The sequence below is a fragment of the Neodiprion lecontei genome, chromosome 7 (genome assembly GCF_021901455.1).
Source record: "Neodiprion lecontei isolate iyNeoLeco1 chromosome 7, iyNeoLeco1.1, whole genome shotgun sequence".
Taxonomy (NCBI): domain Eukaryota; kingdom Metazoa; phylum Arthropoda; class Insecta; order Hymenoptera; family Diprionidae; genus Neodiprion; species Neodiprion lecontei.
In genome coordinates this window covers 2,038,167-2,060,089 of record NC_060266.1, presented here as the reverse complement: position 1 = coordinate 2,060,089, position 21,923 = coordinate 2,038,167, and the positions used below count along the sequence as shown (strand labels likewise).

Below are 21,923 nucleotides of genomic sequence, written 5' to 3'. Positions count from 1 at the left end.
CGCGAATGCGCCCGTGTCGATCCACCGGGGTGCATTCTATACAGTTTTAACCCACCCGAACCCCCTCCATCGAAGCAACGAAATTTTCCCTCTTCCTCTCGTAATCAATGAGAGACCCGACGTCGCTGCCTGCCTGCCTGCCGCCCCGCAAACCCCCGAATACCCCTAAACGATTCACGAAAAACACGTCCGCGGACCTCTAACCCCGACTCTCGGCTAACGCCCGCCTCGTGCAGCTTCTCGCCCTTCGAGTATTTTTCTCCCCGTTTCTTCCCTCGTGTATCGGGACCTGCTTCGTCTACGCTTTGCCTACTAATCAGGAACATCTTATCGAACGAGCCATGCGATTTTATCGAATTCAAGAATTATAACCGATGATTAATCGTCCAGGCTGATGTATATACATGTTTTTGCTTTAATCTTGATGCGTCATTCGTCAGAATAATTATTCCTAGACATGTGTCATTTTCATACGTCGTAAGAATTTTATCATGAATTCAAAGTCGGAATTTTCAATTTTGCTGAATAAAATTCACGTTTTGCGACAACGTCATTATCGTTATGCTGATGGAGAGACAATTTTCACTTAGAACTAGGCATTGAACAAGATTTTTTCTCAAATTCAAAGAGTTTTATTACCGTGATGTTCTTTTTACCATCAACTATTTCTTTTCGTTCTATTTTACTTCACGATAGAAATTTTGAATGTTGAAATCTTGATCCCAGCTATTTGTGAGTCTTGGCCGGATTCGTTGCGATAATCGGCGTGTCGCAGTTCTACAACCGTGCAAATTAAATGCAACATAGATACCACCTTACACGTTCTAGAATTTCGCGTGTACACACATATATGTATATAATATATACTTGTAAACCTGTGTATTACATACCTAGATACATACACGCACGAGGTTTTAACCTGCACGCACCGTTTCGTTTTAAGGGACGCGATTATCCACGTACGGGAGTTTATGACGCGTGCATATAACACGCGCCACGGGGAAAATGGCTGAGAACTCGGTTCGACGGTAGCAACGCAGAAAGAAAAAAAAAAAGAAGAAAAAACCGTACATGCAGAAAAACAAAAGTGGAAACAAGGCGATACTAGGCACACCAAAGTCTTCCTCACTCTCACCTTTTTTCTCAACGCCGCGTTTCTTACAACCACCATATATTTATATTAGGGTCTGCCGAGAGATTGAAAAAAATTTTTTTTTTCGAAATGCGTATCAAAATTTCGGTGGAGCATCTCAAATAGAATATTTCGAGCCAAATATGAGTTCTGAATATTGATATTAAGAGTTGCTTATTTTATTTATTTCATTGTCCATTTAAATAAGACGTGAGACAAAATCGGAAAGCTTAAAAAAAAAAATTTTCTCCGTAAACGGCTTGACTTGTAAACTATCCGAATACAGATTCTTATAGAAAATTTCACGCTCTATAAATAAATACTGAGATAAAATTTTCTTAACTGATTAAAAGGTATTCGCCTGTGACTCAATATTTATATGCGAATATCTCGTAATCGGTTGGAGTTAGGAAAATTTTATCACAGTACACTTCTATAGAGCGTCAAATTTCTTATAAGAATCTCTAGTCAGATAGTTTATAAATCAAGCCGTTGATGAGAAAAAAAAATTTCAAAATTTTCCAATTTTTGTACGTGTCACTTGAATGGATAATGGAAAAAATAAAATAGGCACCTCTAAATACCAATATCGAGAGTTACTTGACAGAGATATTCTACCGAAATTTTGATGCACGTTTGAAAAAGCACAAGTTTTTTATTCTATTCTGGCACACCCTAATGTATATATTATTCTACGGTATATTATTCTTGTACTAAAAAAAAAAATAATAATAAACAATCAAAAACATCTTACATTATGTGTAAACACTAGCCTGTCGGATTAATTTTAAGAAACATAATTTCACCAGAACGTGTAACGTTGAATGTTTCGTGGGGGAAAAAAAAAAAAATGAATTGGAAAACAGATAAGAAACAAAAAAAAATTATTTATACATAAATAGGTTCTATGTGAGTTCGTGAGCAATTTTGGTGCCTCTGTGTGTGCAGAAAAGAGAGAGAGAGATGGAGAAAGGGCGGAGGTGGGTTCACCTGCGGGTAATAAGTGCGCGATAAAACGAAAGTCCCATTTCCCGTTGCCAATGCGCTTCCTTCCTCATTTCAATAGCTCTTTTATTTCTTGGGATATCCCCCAGCGTATTTTCGCATATACGTATACGTATGTGAAAATGTATAAGTAATGGGTATAGCGTCTCTCTTCGCGCGCCAACGCGCACATGATATATGTATAGGTATACACTGTATGGGAGCACATACCTGCACCCATATATTACCACCGTACAACACCGATCTGCCGGCAGTGTGCCTATAAAGAGAGAGGGAGAGAGAGAGAGAGAGTGAGAGAGAGAAATTCAGATTCCCGATAGAATTGGTCGACGGAATACATATCGGCCCGCGGCTCACGGCGCCAATTGACGCGTAAAGCTTTATATAAAAAGCCCCTATCTCTTTTATTCTATCTTTTTTTTCTCATTCTCTCCCTCTCTCTCTCTCTCTCTCTCGATCAGATATCGTGAACGATTTTAAACAACGATCCAGACGAAAAATGAAACGAAGCTGTATTATGTACAAATAAAGAGAGGGATTAAATTGTTGTATACATATTTTTGTAATTTTTTTCACACCTGTGCGTATACAGTTATATGTGTAAATATAATCTAAAGACTTGATCGATCAATCGTCCACAGAATTATATTCGATTCCTTAAATTCAAATTATCGATTATTTCAATGTTTTTTGGTTTTACTTTTTGTTTATTCGATTTTTTTTTTTTTTTCGCAGAAATTTCCTACCGAATTCGAGAAAGCAAGAAAACAATGATGGAACAGCGATTGATAAAACGTTGTAAGAAATATCTTAGCTCGGAACTATGAACGGTTCTTCCTTTCACTTTCACCCTTTTCATGCCAACGGAAATAAAATTGAGATTCAAAGTGCGAAGAAAAGAGAATGAATGAGAAAGAGAAAATCATATACATATATATAGAAATATTGGTGATAATAATAGCAGCATCAGTAATTTAAGACACTTGCGATTGAATACGATAAAAAACAAGGAGACTCAGGTTAAAAAAAAAAAAAAAACAGCAGTTATTTTAAACTCTGCGTAACTACCAAGCGGTTATCTTCGCATTCCGTTTTGACGATTTATACAGACAAAAACCTTCTACAGTACCGACAAATTCCCTCGTTTCCCTTCTCAGCATCCGCTGCACGCTATCCTTAGCCTTGGGGTGAAGGTACAGCTACCAATTTTACCGACCACCTTAACGGGAAACGACACGAGTATCATCCACCGTTCGCAAGGGTTGAACAAAAAGCCACCAAGGGTCGCTGGAGTCGGTAGATATAAAAATACGGTAGGTAAATTGTGAAAGTAAAAATTGTTCCCAATATTTAATTAAGCGATTTGTTTGTATTTGAAATAAAAAATAAACATCATTTATTTATATGCATTTTGCCCCAAAATTTCTCTCGCGGTTGCTCTCTCGATTGCAAAAAAAAAAAAAAAAAACATCAGGGAGTAAATAATAATTGTTATTCTATCAAATAAAAACGTGCAGTCTCCGCACACGTAACATATTGGTGTGTGAAATTTTGTATTTCATCCCTTCTCCAACGCTTCCTTGTCACCTGAACTAAATTGTTTTCCCACGTCAAGTTTTTTATATCATACAGTTACGGTATGCCGCCTAGATGAATACAATAATTAATATACAGGTGTGTGAATATGTTTAATTTTTACTCCCACTCTTTTTATTCCTCTCATTCTTCGAAACATTCAAAATCGTATTCCAAATTTTTAATTTTTTCAATCGGCATCCAACATCCGCACGATTATATCTTATACGGTAGTATGAGAAGAAAAGCAACAATATGTGAAACTTATAAAAAAAAAAAAAAAATAAATGAAATGAGTAGAAATGACAGAAACAACCTCAAATGATCGTAGGAAGAAAAAACATTAATATATGTGTGTGTGTATATAAGTATATATATATATATATACTTTAGCGCATTATAATTATAAAGAGGGTCGAATATATAACAGGGTGCGAATAAATAAAAGTAAACTCGCGAAGGGTGACGATAAAATGAGAGGAAAAAAAGAAAAAAAAAAAGAAAAAATTCAAATAAAATAAATCGCGAAAGAAAATCAGGAACATAATTAAACGGTTATTAAAAAGCGACTGTCGGGTCGGACAGGCGGGGGAATCGAGGGTGATTCTCCCCTTCTCCATACATCCGTATATACACCCATCCACATCCGTATACACACGTTCGTATACATATAATACCATATCGGTTCATTGACGAGCCGCGACGAGGAGAGAAAGGTATGAAAATAAAGCGAACGGAAAAAAAAAACAAACAAATACAAAAAGGCGAGAATAAAAAGAAGAAAACGACGTAACGAAAAAAAAAAAAAAAAAAAAAACACCCACACACCGCACAGAGAGGGAGGAAAACCGGGAGTGAGAAGTTATTCGATGTGAGAAAGAAAGAAACAAAAAAAATTGGCGTCACCCTCTTCTTTTTCCTAGTAGCCCCTCTCTTTCCCTATCGTTTCTCCGTCTTTATTCAATGTTGTCGTAGCTGTTGTCGTTGGTTTTTTAAAATTTTCTTTTTTTTTTCCGCAAACGTTTTTTCTTTCCCTCCCTCCCTCTCTCTCGCTATCTTTCTCTCTCTCTCTCTGTCTCTCTCCTTTCAACGCCGCGACTCGCGCCTCGCGAAAAAAGAAGCAAGAAGGAGCGGCAAAGTATCCGTGTCTGTGCGCGGGTTGCATGCATGCATATGCATACGTGCAGGGGGATTCTGAAACAAACGAATTCTCGATCACCGTTGTATATAGAGACGAGCCGCGGTGCCGATTGTTGCCAATCATACGTTTGCGGACAAGGGGCGTAGGTGGACGGGCGGCGGTTCGACGCAGCATACACCAACACGAATTCAATATATCCTCACACCCATGCACCGATACCCCGCTGCTGCATCCGAGCGGCTAGCTCGTCCTCAACGAGATATTCAGTGTTGCGTTTTTACTCGCGACGGTAGGTAGGCGACCCGGCCGCCTCTCCGTCACTCAAAATCGACCTTAGAAACCGGGTTGCGAGTATCAAAGGGTCGTAATGATACGCGGAAGAATCAGACACCTTTCGAATGTCCGCGATTCCAAATTCCGCGTTCCTCTCACCGAGCGATGACCTCGTCATTGTAACATATCTGTATATGTATATACCATGTTATAAGTACATACGATGTATATACAAGTAAAATTCAACGCTCTCTCTAAATCCGTCATTTTATAATCCATAATATGATGAATTCTCCGTGTGTAATACTTCGTCATATACGCAATGCAGGCAGGTTCCGCAACCGGTAGCGGCGGAGGCGGCGGTGGCGGAGGAGGTAGAGGAGGCAGAGCCCGGCCGCGTTCAATGATTGATGACAAAGTGCAGCGAGAGGGTTTTCGGCGGGTTGGAGGCAAGGGGGGGAGGGAAACTACGGAACCGCCGTGTCTGTCGTTCTGTGAGTGTACTCGTATTGTACGTGCAAGTGAGGCACACGCGCGCGCGTCACGACGACGATGACGACGACGACGACGATGATGATGATGATGATGATGATGATTTCAAAAACAACGAGTCAGTCTGCTGCAGTCGACGCCGCGTACGAGGATGAGGAGGCGAGTACCCGAGTGCACAGCCAATGCGGATAAAGAGAGCAGGATGGAAAGAGGGATGGAGAAAGGGAAAAAGAGAGATGATGATGACGAGGGAGAGGGAGAAGGAGAGGGCGAAACGATGATGAAATTAGAGGAGAGAGAGAGAGAGAGAGAGAGAGAGAGAGGAGAGAGGAGGAAGAGGCGGGGAAAGGTGAATTTGCTTTTTATTCTTTACGGGGATCATTGGGGGATGGTGAATAATTAATAGGTAGCGAAGGTGGGAAATTTGTCTCTGATACACAGCTGTGTAATGCGTGTACTTAGGTATGGATTTACGATCATCGATCATTGCGAATCGCAAATTTTCTACTTCGATTCTCGATTCGTGTTGCACAAGAATTTCAAAATCAATTGTACGCGCGACGAGTTGAAAATTAACGCGATGAAAAGAAGTAACAATTAAATATAATATGACAATCATTGGATAGTTGGGAATATTGTAAATATTTGAAATAAAAATTGTTATAATCACGGTCATTATAAAATATGCAGGAAACTATGAGAAAAAAATGTGTAAGCGCGAACGAAATAGAAAAACGAGAATTGAGATGAACGTGAAATAATAATGTGATACGATATGTAAATAGGGCGAAGAATGAGTAATTAATATTTAATCGAGAAATGAATATAAACGCTCGGTAACAACTACTGCTTAAAATTACTATAAGGCATATTTACGATAGACTTGACTTAACTGACGGCCGTATTAATTGCGTGTCCCTTGATTTTAATTATATTCCTGTCCACCGCGTTATGGGGGAGTAGAATTATGCGCGCACATATGTATTCGTGTGTATGAGCGTGTGTCGCGTTCGTGTGCGAAGAGAGCGAAGAAGCTTATATAATTTGAGGGCGTGAAAATTCCGTCTCGATTCGCGCTTATATGTAATATTTAATCCAAAGCAAATCCTAATAATTACATAAAAAAAAAAAAATGCCTCGCATGTGATACAATGGAAATTGATAGAAGAAACGAGAAGATGACGTGATTATTTCAAGTCACAGTATCGGTATAGGATTTCTAGAAACTATAAACGAACGCTTGCTCTCAGGCAACCTAGTTTTCGCCTCTTTTCAATATCTGGAAAAAGGGTTGCCTGTACGCAAGGTGAATATTTCAGTTGACCCTGAAAAGGAGGTACGCTAATTTTTTTTAACTAGGTACCTAACAATACACGAGGAGGGGGGGGGGGGGGGGTGACAAACGTTCGCGATCGATCACGATTATCATAGTTATAAGTGGGGAAGTTTTTTTTTGTTTTTTTTTTTTTTTTTTCTTACGAGGAAAACGTTGGTACCATTTAAATATCATGTGAAATTCCGAAAGTATGTCAAAATTTGTCCCGAAGCCCGGCTTAATTCCTAGCGATCTCTGTTTCGTCGAATGATTTGAAATCCCCGCGTGATACAAACGTACCCCGATCTATCCATTCTGAGTGTTAAAAATCGAATAATTGTTTTTTCGTACAAGTGGCTGTTAATTTCTTCATCAAATTCTCCCTCTCCCGTGATTAAAAAACAAAAAAAACGCGAATGTATATAAAATAAAACCAACTGTTTAAAAAAACTGAAAACAGCCAGAGTGGTGGTAAGCGTTCAAAAACAAAAACAAAAAGAAAAAATACATACTCAGACTTTTCGGCAGCGCGGGAAAGTCGAGCTTCGTATCAGGATCTTCGGGGGATGATCGTGGAGGCGATCTGGGATAGCGGAGGCGGTGGTGGTGGTGGTCGCTCACCTAGCTATACAACGCCGTCGATATAATAGTGTTGCGTGTAGTGCGCTAGGGTGGCAAAGGTGGGTAGAGGTAGGTAGGTAGGTATAAACCGAGAGAGGCTAGGCGCGCAAGCGCTTTTGACAAAAATCAATAAAGAGAAAAGCTTAGCTAATGCCGCTGGGCTGCACGGCACGCCGTCGAAGAGAGGCGTACGTTTTGCCGGTTGCCGGAGGGGTTTGGGGGTGGAAGGAAGGGGTGCTCGACGGGGGTGGAGGGGCAAACTCCGCCTTCGACTCTCTCACCTACTAGCGCCCGACTACCTACCGTAGCGCTCGCCGGCGTAGTCGAAGCGCGGACTTACACCCCCGCAAATTCAACCCCCACCACCCCCGAAGTAACGCGTGTGCGTCCGTGTGTGTACTCCCGTAATTCGCAACCCTCAACCTACCCCGCATCCGCCCCTCGATCGCGATAGATGCTCACCCATAACCTCGCCGACCCGTGCCGCTAGTGTACTAGAAGATTATCTAGATGATTTTCAGGGACTAGCCTACATTGCCGTTGCAGGGTGACTCTTCCCGATTCGAAAATACGTCGCTCCCTAAATATAATAGAGGACTTGTATTTGGGAAAAGTATTATCTACGATAATTTTCACGATTATGGCTATTCGAATGATTATATTTTATTATCGCGTTTTTACCAGCTCAATTTCTTCTCTGTTTTTTTTTCGGAGGAAATTTTGCGATCGATTATTTTAAACAAATTTCCGGATCAGCTAGAGACTCGGAGCTTTAAACATCCCTCGAAACTGCACCACGACAATGCAATATTGTTTGTTTTGTTTTTTCGGTACACATTTTTCGACATTATTATTTCATATAATTTCTCCTTACTGCTAATTATGGTTAATGGTGATATTCAACTTACGAATTTCGAGAAATGAAGACGAAGAAAAACAAAATATTCCTCTTTTCGTAGCAAAGTAGACGTCGAGACCAGAAGAATTTTGTCGTTTTTTCTTGCAATTTTTGTAGTTGTTCCACCATGTCATCGATCTGTGAAAAAGAAATAAAAAATGTCGTCCAGATTTCGTAATCATATTTCAATTAGATTTTATAAAGTACCAACAAGAGTAAAGTTCATGACGAGGATGCTAAAAATTCCAGCGTTTGTTTTATTTTTTTAATTTTTTCATCGGGTTTCAAAGGTAAAACGAAATTCGAGACGACTTCTAGGTTGGTTTACATAACCTCATCATATCTCTCTAATCTCCTTGCGATCGTAATTACAGTACAAAAAAAAATATATATATTATATTTTCGAATTCTGACACAGGTTTTTCATTTCTAAAAAAAAAAAAAAACAAAATCCCATGCATTAGATAATTACGGAGCCGCTGCAGTCGCGATTAAACCGATAACACGGTATATCAGATAACCCAAACGGGATGGGGGGTTAGTAAAAACAAAAGAAGAATCGAAAAAAAATTTCCCCAAAGGGGAAAAGAAAAAAAGAAGCAATAGAACAAAAAAATTATTAACGCGTCCTTTCACAGAGGAATTTGGCACGCAGCCTCCCGGGACGTGAAGAATGAAAGTATAATAAACCAGCAGGCAAGGGTTGTTGAATCGCGTGCTCGGGGGTGTGGAGGGACAGAGTCAGGGCCAGGGCCAGGGCCATGGACACCGGCGCACCGAACACGTGGTGGAGGGAATCCCCGAACGAAAACAATCAATTTTTCTATAACTGGGACAGCAGACCCCCGCCTCACGGGAAGTGGTGAGGTTTTCATCCCCCGCATACGTTTCAACCGCGCGAAGCGTCGGAGCACCTGAATTTTCTCAAACTGCAGAAATTCCGAACGTCCAACTTATCGTGGGTACCTATAAAGGTGTACGGAGTGAATGAGGTACGAGGACGTTTCGTTTCGGCTGCATAAATTGCAACAATGCGATACGACGACGCTTAACGTCGTCGTCGTCGTCGTCGTCGGTGGTGGTGGTTAATTCGAGCGTAATATCCGCGAGGGTAGAAATGCAGGCGTTTCGCGATTCGATTGTGGGACGTGTTCCGGTGGCTTCGGCCTAGGGTAGTATGTAGGTTTTAGCACGGACGTCTAACTCCTCCGGAATCCAGTTCCGCATCCAGTCACCGTTCGTCCACAGGTTCAAACTGCAGACATTAACGCTCAGCGTAATTCTAACTCCTTTATCCCACCTCTCACTCCCCCGATTGCCGGTTTGCTGCTGCGTTCACACAGCTGTCCAGGAGTACAAATTTTAACGCTTCTATGCCGCTGCCGGCCGCTGCGGTTTATCTCGCGGCTTTCCGTACCTACGGTATAACCCTACCGACGCAGTTGTGCAGACGTCCCGACGCTTTCTCTCAAGTACCGAAAACACAAAACACCAGCCCCGACGCCAGGTTGAATGGGGTGGAAATTTTCACGGATATGGTCTACTTTTTTTCGCCGACCAGGACATAATGACATTTAACGTTTTTTCAGAAAGAAAATAAGGATTTTTCGACTATCCACAACAGTATTATATAAATTTTAAATGTCATTTGCCAAATGTTCAGAGCATAGCAAGCAACTTGACGTTACACGTCTTGATTTTTCGAAATTCAGATCACCTTACGCGCAATAAATGTAACAATGTGTTCCGTAGGTAGGTAGAATGAAAAAACATCATTATAATTTCTTTAAATCGATCCATCTACACAAGAGACTCAAGATTGAAAAAAAAATTTTTTAATTAGCATCCGAGGTACTGATTAACCTAAAAATTTTTGTCATTTTCAATATCATTGGTAAAATATCATGACAATTTTAGGGTCGCATTGAATTTCACGACATTTAGAAATGTTCAGTTTTTTTTCAGATCGTTAGGCACCCTGACCAAACTCGATCCTATAAACGGTTACCTGAAAGCCCGCGTGATTGCGGCTTCGTTAACGTCAATTTTTCGAACGCAAGATCAATCGTTTTTCATGTTGTTGGCAGAATCGTGGGGTTGGTTTAATCGAGTTACGAATAAAACTGATTCCGTATCGATAGTCCACAAAGCGAGACGATCGTACTAGGAATAGATGATTGTATTCCACTGATTTTCCACCGTACACTCCCAGCATCATTGCTCGTGTGTAATATTGCAATTGAATCTGGTGCAACTTTATTTCAAGTTTCATGCAATTGAAAGATGGAAAACAAAAGTACGACTCAATTAGTTATGTGGTGGTCTCTTTGAACGATCGCGACAAAATTGATGTTGAGGATGGGATAGTCGAGTATATAAATCAACTGCAGCATGTATAGACGCATGGTGTCCGGTGAAAAATCCGTAACAAATTCAAGGACATTTCCAGTTTATTCAAGGACATTGAAAATAAAACATTTCCAGGACGCAAGAAAAATTCGAGGATAGTTTCAAGGGCCATCGGACACCATGATAGAAGAAGAAAAATAAGAAGAAGAAGTATAACGGAGGTAAAAGCGTGCGTAACAAGAGAATCCGCTGGTGTGATAAAAATAATTCAAAAGGTTAAATTCGGAGGCGTTATTAATCGGTGGAGACACTTAACCGAAATAAACAGAACCGCTGCTGCACCTCATAGAAAGAGTAAAACGTGAGTGAGGATATGAAGTGGAGGTGGTGGGGGGGGGGGGGGGGGGGAGGATGGAGTAGGGGGCGGGAAGCGGTGTTGCATCAGAAGTAGCGTCACCGCTGTTAAAGTTTCCGAGTGAGTGAGATTCAGGGTATGTAAAATCAGTTCCAAAAGTTATAAAACCACCCCATTCAAAGGAGTCGCATGCCGTTTTTTATCCTCGAATCGTCTCAACCGATGCGTCTGGTTCCCGGTTACAGCCACGGACGGCGGATGAGTTTTACGAAATTTTGCAAGGACTGTACGAGCGTTCCCCACCCCTGGCTGACCACCCCCACGTGTAACCATGACGACGATGGCTGAATTCGCTCTCCCACTCTGGTAACTCTAAAAACGCGTGTGTAGTTGGCGGTGGTCTCTCCTGCTCGGTTCTGCCGTTGGATCACGTCCGCCTGGAGAGAGAAAGAGAGAAAGAGAGAGAGAGAGAGAGGCGTGGAGAGGAGAGAGGAGAGGAGAGGAGAGGAGAGAAGAGGAGTTGTTGGTGGTGCGATGGCTGATGGAGGAGGACGGGTTTGCAGGGGGTTGCGGGTGCCGACCGGCATTTCGGTTGCGGAGGGTTTCCAGCCTCGGTCTCGAATAAGGGAAGTCAGGATAGCATAGAAACCAGAATAGGACAGAAGGGGCGGCCGGTTCCTAATTGCGTCGGGTCCTGCAGGGTAGGTCGGACGTGTACCGTAGGGGTGAAACGGTGCCTCCGGAATTGATGCTTGAATTTTGAACCCACCCCACCCCGCCCACGCTAAAGGAGTTACAGCTATTCGTTCTCATCTAGGTTCGAAAAATTCTATTGCGGTTCAGGCGGGAAATCGGACGGTGAGCTTGAATTTTTCGGATTCTCCATCGAATCTCATCCCCCCGCCGCCCCTCGAAGTTGAGAATCAAAATTTCCACCAAGTCTCGTCACTTTGATCCCTCGTTCCACTATCCCAATTGTTTTATTTTCTATCTATTCGTATCGTTACAACATAGGCTGTAGCTATCTACGCTAAATTTTTTTGAGGATAGAAAACCGAAGCGACGTTAATTCCCATTGATATGATTAATTAGAGGTTGCATATTTTATCGCGTTTAGGGGTGTGCAAGATTCGTAGAAAAAACTCCGGGTCTAATGAACGAAAAAAATAAGTAAAACACTGCGTTTATTTTTTCCCGCAACTTTATTTGTTCTTTCCTTTTATTTTACGTCCTTTAACTTTCGACTTTTTTTAAAAATTTTTTTTTTTTTTCTTTCTTCCCTTTTCTTTTCTTCTATACACACGCGCGATGCAGTCGCGCAACAGGTTGACCCCGTGACGTAAAGATTCGTTTAAAAACGTTCAATTCCGTTTTCGCGCGGACGATCGCGCGCTATATTCACGTACATGTACGTGCACATAATAGTACCGGTACAAATTCAACGTGACAGGGGTTAGGGAGTTGAAATATATGCGTGTGTGTGTGAGCGCGAATCGAGGATCGTGGACATAAATCTCGATTCGTTTCATCGTTTTCAGGAAAACGAATGGGAGAAAAATAAAAATGATAAATTTAATGTATAACCTGTTGCTCGGACGATCGTGGCAAAAATTTATAATAAGATACCAATAAAAATGTAAAATTGACTGTGTTTTTTTGTACTTTAATTTTTTTATACTACTTTCACAGAAATTCGTTGTAAGCTATAATATTGATTGTACAATTTTTCATTTTTTTTTTTTTTTGTGTTTTGTGTCCGTACGAAAGGAAGAAAAAAAAAACGGAGAGATAAACGTCGAGAAAAAAATGCAATTTTTCGAGTTTTAATTTTGATTTTTTTTTTTTGTCTGTTGCTTTTTTCAATTTTCTTCATTTTTTTTCAGGATTAAAAGCCGATTCTTGGGCCCCGCCCTGCAGCGGTCTAGTAAGTCGAACGGCGTGGAGAGGAAGCGAGAATCGCCCGGTGAACATCACCGTCACCGCAACCCCTTCTCTTCTCCTCTTCGAGGTCGTTCGAGGTGGGAATATATAAACGACGAAGAGAAAGGATGGCTGCTGGTTGCTGCTGCTGGTATACGTAACGTAACCACCCTGAAGCCCGATCAATGAAGACGCTGCGCGCGCATACCCGATTTTTTGAACGCAAACCCGCCAACGACAACTCGAGCCTTGTCCCAAGTGGTCCCGGTCACCACCCGACTAACCTAACCTAACGTAACTTAACCCAACCTAATCTGAATCTAAACTCGAGAGTTGTTTCGAATTGTGGAAACAATCCGCGAAATCAGTCTGTCGGCATTACCGCAGCAAAGTTGTGACAAAAGTAAAAAAAATTGGTCCGTATGACAGTCGCTTGATTTGAAAATTTCTTTATTGTCGATTCGTTGGATGATCGGTTTTCTTATATTTCTCCTTAATTCGTTCTGCTCGTTAATTTGTAACGAAATGTTTTCCATGCATTAATAACAATTGTTCGTACGATTTAATAAAGGAATAATTTTACTGGAACAATACCGTACACGATCTTTGTTATTTTATTTGTTTACACATGCCGCCCCTTCTTTGTAGCCTCTTTTAATGAATTTTTTCAAATACAAGACAACTGTAGACTCGAATTCTCTTTGACGGGATGAAAAGACTGCTCGCTCCGTTGATAACTAATTTCGCAGTGGAGTCTGCAGCGTTCTTGCATTACTGACGAAGAGCCGAGGATCCATAGAGTTTCAACCACCCTTAGATAGATGGCGCCAACCGATATTTCGACGGGGTTTCTGCGCACAACGTGGATGATTGACCTTTGGCTAATTGGTCGTAATGGGCATTTGAATTAAACATGTGTGCAAAATTTTTCAGCGATTCAATTCAACATAACGAACCGACGGCATACCAGCAGATTATGTACGCCAATCACCATTTCATACTTGCCTTGGTATGTCACGTTTTAGGAAGATTTAAGAGGTTCTAACTGAATCTCAACGTGATGTGAACTAGCTGCTAATAAATTTACACTTGTCGAGCTTTAAATCGAAATATGAGGGGGAAAATAATTTGAATTTCCAATTCAAATGCTCCAGTTTTATCAAACCGATAATAAATGTTGATGAACATTAATAAGTTTAATTTTATCTCGCATTTAAGTCGAGAATTCTCAAATTCCGATAAAAAAAAAAAAAAAAAGTGGCGAGAAATCAGAAGCCTTACAACTAAACCAGCGATTAATTAATACCGCACAAATCGGATCACGTATAATTTGTAATTAAACAATTCTTGGTGCAGTGAATTAGATACAAGTGCAACTTCCTTTGATAGAAGCGAGCGAAATGAAGCAAAGAGAAATGAAACGGAGAGGGCTGAATGAAAAAAAAAAAGGTGGAAATCTGGGCGAAGCGTTGGCGGTAATTAACGGGTGAGCATTAAATAAAACGGGTGAAATTCAGCCGAATTAAAGAAGGTGGTCCCGGAACACGGCGGGGAAGCGAGTAACGCGATTAAACGTTGCTAACAAGCTCGCGTCAGTTATTGGCACTTGTCGGTAACAAATTCCATTATCTCCAGGGCGGCTTGCACCCTCCTCCTTCTCCTGCACGGCGTGAAACAAAGCGAGCGCCCCAATTGCTCCCTAGAATTGCGATAGAATTGCAACTCGATTTCTCCACCCACCTCGGTCCGGTTCGGTTCGGCTCCTGATGCGGAATCTCACATATTACTTCCTCCCCCATCCCCCCGATTCCCGCACGCAACGCTCTCAATTAAACCACCCCTACGCCTCAATCCGCGCGCGTTTCAATGCCGGGTAAAGTGAGGGTACGAAAAACTGCGAGATCTTTGCGAGCGAAAGAATTGGAAGTCCATGATGGCTTTCCGCAGAAATGGTCTCAACTGTCTCAAGTCATAGCAATTACCATCTAGCACAATGTTGGTTTTTAGTTGACTTGATATCCAATGGAACAAAGTTACAACGGGTTGTATAGTCAAATTACCTGATACTTGGTATTTCAGAGAGCATATTTAACGTCAAGTATACTGCATGTCGACTTCAAATCCAGTTTTTTGACGATCTATAGCTATTCAAAAATAGCCAACCTTCCGTCTATTTTTTTCCAACAATTTTTTCAATTTGTCAAAACATCGAATTTTAGTAGACGAATGGTAGTCATCCTCTGCACAAGTGTGCTACCTGGAATTTTCGAATAAACGATAATGCGAATCGTCCGAGAGAACTGTGCAAGTCAAGCTGGATATAAAATCTGTACAGCAAGTGGAGGATCCTCAGCGCTTGGTGTTATGACGTAACCCGTATAGGGGTGGCAAATTAACTCTGAGCGTTACAGATGTTGAGGTTCTTGGCACGGGAACCCAACACCTTGTTAGCCTGACAAATATCCGCCATATCTCTTTCGGCCCGAGAGAAGTCGGGTTTGCGGCGAGCAATGGAGCCCCCTTAGCTCTCGGGATCTCCTAGATGCCTGCAGCGATAACGCGGACCCAAGTCTCGATATGTCGGTTTCCGTCTGAGATCCTTTCCCAACAATTTCCAAATTTTTCGTACCCCGTTTGCCTTTCGTGGCGTGACATAACCTAGAAAAGAGGAGGTGAGAGAGGTAGAGAGCGAAAAGGGGGCGGGGGGAGATAACTCGGGAAACCCGGCTGCTTGATTGATCAAGATAGAATTGAGTTGCGGTCCGCGGGTTCGGTTTAGGAGGACCCCACCCTTAATACCCTTTCCGCTTCTCTACCACCCCCCCCGAATCCTCTCTCACTACTCCGCCCGGCTATCGCTCCGCGGCTTGGGCCCTCCGCCGATTATTATGGATATTATTTCGGAGAGGCAGACGCCATTTTCCGGGTAAACCGCACCGTCATTCCGCTACGTTACGCCAACGCGATCCCGACTCATGTGTACAGGAACGTTAAGATACCTATTCGGCCCTCTTCCACATCTCGATATCTCCTAAAAACAACCCGCCTTCCAAAATCCACCGGAAGACTTCAGATGGTTCTTGAACTTCAACATCAGGTGATTTTCCAGAATTTTTATGGTTCATTCGCATGACATTTTGTGAGATATTCGCAATGTTGAAGGCTTGGAAAGATACCACTTCATTTGGAAAAGATGTCAGTAATCCTAGCGATCTAAAAAAAACTTCAAACGACTCTGACATGTTGTCTGTAAATGCATCAAGTTCAGGATTTTTTCAGTTCTTTGGGATGATGTGAAGTGACATTATGACGCGAAATAGGGGCGTGTATAAAGTGTGGGAACTAAGACAGAGGTGAGTTGGTTTGTGATATCGGTTCTCCGGTAGCCAAGCAGACCAAGAGGGTTAGTTTTATCAGGTTTGTGTTTAGTGTCAAAGTGGAGAGCGTTATTGGTAACCAGCGAACTTTACGAGAAGCATGCACGAAGAGGAGGAGGAGGAGGAGATAGAGGTGGAGGAGAAGGAGGGGCGGCAACACCAGCGGCGGCATTCTATCTTCTTGCTAATCTAACTGAAATAGGGTCGAGTTATACTAGGCGATGGCGATGGCGTCGCCGCGTAAGGTTGGGTATGGGGCAGACAATATTATGGACTTATCAAGCCATCCTAATGGTCTCATCAGGATGCAAGCCAGCAGATCTCATCATCCGCAGCGACGTCGTCGTGTCGATGAAACCCATTTGTCGCTGTAGACCCACAGACTCTTCTCCGAACCCCCGTTCTATCCTCCAAGTTCCTCGCTCGATCTTTTTCCAATCATCACGCGTCGCTACACCTTCTTCGATAAAGATAATGACAGCATTCTTTGGTACCATACCAACTGCCCAACGAACAAAAACTATCATCTCTGCGTATCACGAAGCGCACATGATCTGGATGGTTTCTGTGTAGATATGAAAACGCGTCGAAACTAGACAAACTTCTGAATCGGACTGGAAATCTCACTGGTGAAAACAAAGTAGAATGAGCTTTGGGGTATTTCGATGCTTGTTGACGCAACCAACTTTTGTGCTTGATTTTAAGAAATTTCGTGTTGGAGAGGATGATTCGAACCTAGCCTGACCCTGGCTATACGTATTAGGTTGGTGTGCATCAGGTACGGGTGTTTACGACGAGACCCGGCGAATTGCATAGTTTTGAGGTATAGTTGGAGGATGGGTATTTCCTCTCACCTACGTGTACACATACACACTGTAGTTATTTAGTATACGGTTTAGAATTTCCATAGATAACGCAGAATTATGATAGCCACACTCGCCGCGCGACCGCAACAGACAATACTAGATCTTTCCTCCAGCCATGCACGAACGTTCGGTATTATATCTCATCAATGACGATTTCTAGTCATTAGAGATAGTTGATAGATAATCCGGTTATGTCGTAAATGGATTTTGGTTCATGCCCTGCATCTTCACGATGTCTTACGGCATACGTTGGAATAACTGAACATGATTTGCTCGGTACACTGTCTGTAACTTTCCTTGACTACTGTCCAAGATGGTGTTCCATCATTGCACGGTCTCTCTTTTTCCATCAGAAAATGGAACCACAGATAATGACGAGACACGATTTCCCTAACTTTCTTTGACTACTGTCCAAGATGGTGTTCCATCAATGCTCGGCTTCTCTTTTTCCGGTCTCCGGTGACATTTTCCTTGAGTCGAAAATGGGTAGCGGAAGCGACGGACAAGACTTAACCGTTGGCAGTGGGGGCGGTCGTCTATGTTAGGTTTAAGCAACTCCGCGTGGAAGTTGGAAGGGGGGGCGTTCTGACCCGGGGGTTTCGGGGTTGGGCGGCACACGCCAACTATTATAAACTGTGGCGCCTCAGCATCCTGGAGCAAGGTCCAGCTCCAGGTCCCGCTTCCCCCCCTCGCCAGCTCTGGGCCATCCACCACCAAATGACCCAGGGGCCTGGCGCCACAGCCTGAACTAACCCCGGCGAACACCCTCCGGGGCAAGAGTTGAACCGAACCTCTTCTCTCTACCCTCTAATCAATCAAAACCCCAGAGGCGTCCGAGCCGGGCAGCAACTAGCTTCGTCGGTCGCTCGGCACCTACCTTCACCAACTTGCCCGTCTACCGACGCTTTTTCTTCGACTGGAATTTCTAACGTTGCCAGGCAACCGTGCAGCTTCATTTTCTAATCCGGCACCTCTTGATTAATCCATTCGAAAAAGTATTCCACGACAAACATGAACTGAGAACAGGGTACAGCATTTTTTCATATTTTCATCAAAGAACTCATTGATTTACACTGTTCGTTCTAATTCAGATGAAAGCTGAAAGTTGACTTGATATACTTGAGCTACTACAATGAAAGACATATTTCTTTTTTCTTATCTTTAATCAAGGTGGTAAAATTTGATCATCTTTCATGATGAATTTATTGCCCTGCTTTCAGTTTTGTTGCACCACCCATTTTAAACAGAAAATGTGTAATTGTGCTGACTCAACACTGATAACTTGACACAAACCCATGAAAAAAAATGTACTATGTCAATAAAGTCACAGCAAGAATTTTAACTGTCAGATGAAAAATTTTCACTGCAACAGCAAAGAGCTTACATAGAATAGTCAAGTGGTGTTTCAATGTAGCAAGCCCGTTAGTTGAACTTGTCAAGTTTTTTCTCGAATCAGCAAAATATTAATTCTTTCAAAAATGAGTGGCACAATGAAATGAAAACCAGGACAGGAAATCAGTAACAAAGCAGTAATAAATTTTGCTTCCCTGATTAAACGTATACAGACCAAATTTGGGTTATTGTGCTAGCTCAACAAGGGTATCAAGTCAGCACAATCGCGATGTACCAAAAAAAAAATCAACATCTGCAGCAAGAAAATTTTACTATAAAATTACTATATTTGTTTTTATGACTTTGCTCATTTGGTTGTGTCAGCTTAATAGACGTGAAGAAGACAGACGAAAGGGGCAGAGCAGGAGCGTTAAATGAGTCGAACATGAACGCGGGTATATTCGCATAAACATAGGTTGGTAGTGTTTAATGAACCGGTTACACCGAGTAGGTACACCATTTGCTGAACACTCGAATAACTTCACGATTCGCAATATGCGTATGCATATACAATACATGTACATACATGTTACATACGCATAGCACTTATGCATATATGTACATAAACAGTCTTGATTTTCAAGTAGAGGAGGTATAATATATGCTTCGAAGTTAGCGAAAGAGAGACACGGTAGAGTTACAAATTTTCCCGCCGAATAAAGTTTTCAACCCCTGCGCATACACGAGGGTGGGAAACCTCTCTCTCTCTCTCTCTCCTCCCTCTCACGCATTCTCCCTTTTCCTCGCTCCCCAAAAAACTCAAGAAAAGGGTACATTTCACGGCTCAATGGTTCAGCGAAATTCTGTCAAACCGAAAATTCTCAATCCCTTCCTGCACGTAACCAACGAATTCCTTTGAACATTTTGATTTAACAGAGGCAAAAAAAATTTTATCTTCGAAACTTTCTTTCCAATACCTAACGTACAAGGCAGCTCTTCTTTTCCTTTTATTTTTCTATCCTCATCCTCATAAATGATAAGATGTTTAAATATTCTACATTACTTTTCCGACCAACTTTCATTAATCGATTGTAAAATAGTTTTTGGAAGAGAAAATTTCAAATGATTTGCAGAGAAAGTAAACAGTTTAGAATTAAAGATGCAAAAAAACAATATCTACGAAAATATGAAACACCTGGTATCAAGGTTTCTCTCCGTCTCTTAGATTGCTCGGTGAAAGCTGATTATACCCACGTAGTCTAGAGCAAGGGAAATGTCGAGCGGCAGCTTATACCTACAACGACGTAGATTGTGTATTAGAGAGGCTGCGGAAATAGCGTAATTATTAGGAAATGACAGGCGTTCCCTCGCGGTGTTTCCATGGTATATATTCGAGCGAAAGAGACGGAATATCTTCTCATCTGACCAAGAATCCTCTGGCATTAATTGACCCATGATTAGGAGACGATTAGCCATTGGTTGTTATAAATTCGAAACAAAGTGACGGATTTTAACAAGGGATGAATCATCCCCCCTACCAAGAAAAAAAGCTCCACTTTCTTCGTTATCAAATTTTTTGTTCACCCCCAGGTGTTTAAAAATTACCAAAACGGTTATTCGGAGTGTAAATTCGACGCTGATCAACTTCTGGAAAACAAATTAAACCAAATAAGCGATAGAGAGAGAGAGAGATGGAAATGCGTGTGTACCAAGTGGTGTAATTACTTAGCCAGTTCAAAGACAAGCAAGGACTTCACTTCCATCGAGTATATATGTACCTACGTCTGTTCAGACGTAACGCAGCAAACGTTTATGGGAACTACCATAGACATGATCACTGAACGTCATACATGAACAGGTATCATGTACATAGTTCGATGTATGCAATCGCTCGCTCCGCACTCGCTCACTTCCGGTATAGCAAGTCGGCAAACATCCGATCTCCAACGTAATTTATTATACACGTATGTGATCATTATAAATTACACGTTATTACACGTTACGAGGACTTTGTAGAAACTAGAAGGCAAAAAATAAAAAAGCAAAACGAGTCAAGCACGAGAACAAACCGAACGATCAGCAAAAGAAATTTTTATCAACAATCTATCTTTAATTTACGCTCGGACGCCAGCTTTATATTTATTAAAATAATTTTTTTTTGGTAACTTTTGGTAACAACTGCCGAGTTTTTTCGTTCCACACGGTCCCTGAAATATTTTCAAACCTCTAATAAAGGAAACATCTAATTTATTTATTTATTGCAAAAATATCACGTGTAAACAAAGTGTAGAAATTCGTTCTTTTCTAATGAAGAAAAAAACATTACTATCATTTATACACAAACTTAATACACGTGAAAAAAATTTTCATTCCTGTCTTTTTCATTTTTCCCGCCATATTCGATCCGGTATTTTGAACTTTCGGATTTCGATTTCAGATTCGTAATCAGCGAACTAAAAAGTAAAAAAAAAAAAAAATGTATGCATGATAGGCTTAAAAGAATTGATTCAAACTGTCAAAGAATTAAACGAAACACTCGAATTTTTCGCGTCTTTGATCAACGAAGAGGGCGAACTTCGAAAAATCGTTCGACGACTCGTCAATGAGTTATATAATCTAAGTATTCGAATCCGCAATTACATTTGGAAGGAATACGTGTTTGGCTAGGAGGTGTCGTTGGTGTCGGTGGCAGACGTTGAGAGGGTTGTCCGTCTGGCCACTAATTCACCCCTTTTCTATCTTTCACTTTCTCTCTATCCCTCTCTCTCTTACACTCGGTGTTTCACCGATCGTCCATTTTTCGCTCTGTTTAACCGAAGCCGTAAGTTGAAACTGTTTTATTCATCTTCTTAACGTTTCGTCGCGATTCTTCGTCCCAAACGGCATACAAGACTGTTATAAATTTTGAAAATCTACCGACGCGAAATTGTCTATTTTAGGCGTACCTACAGCCTCGTTCTGCCCATTTCTGTGCTGCAGCTATTTAAATATTTAACCACCGGCTGGCAAATTGCACCTCATCTCATGTAAAGTCACACAAATATAGAAACACACACACCGGGGTGGTACAGGTATACAATCCACACAAAACCCGCGTCGTTCTCTTAAATTGTTTATCACACGTTGAAAGACGACGTTGCCGCTCTGCTCCTTTCCCACATTCACTCCCACACGTATATATCCCTGCGTACAAGGTGTACAATTTTCGAACGGAAGATCAAAACGATCAGACAAATTGGAAAACAAAAATTAAAAAATTAAAAATCTATTCT

The 21,923-nt window shown here is 41.5% G+C and overlaps 1 long non-coding RNA gene across 3 annotated transcripts in view; it reads right to left on the bottom strand.

Moving 5' to 3' along the window:
• Positions 1-21,923, bottom strand: part of LOC124295317 — a 126,400-nt gene that overhangs the window by 45,590 nt on the left and 58,887 nt on the right. For all 3 annotated transcript variants that reach the window (XR_006905227.1, XR_006905225.1, XR_006905226.1), the window contains one exon: positions 8,463-8,590. This is a non-coding gene — a long non-coding RNA (uncharacterized LOC124295317). The remainder of the gene's footprint in view (positions 1-8,462; positions 8,591-21,923) is intronic.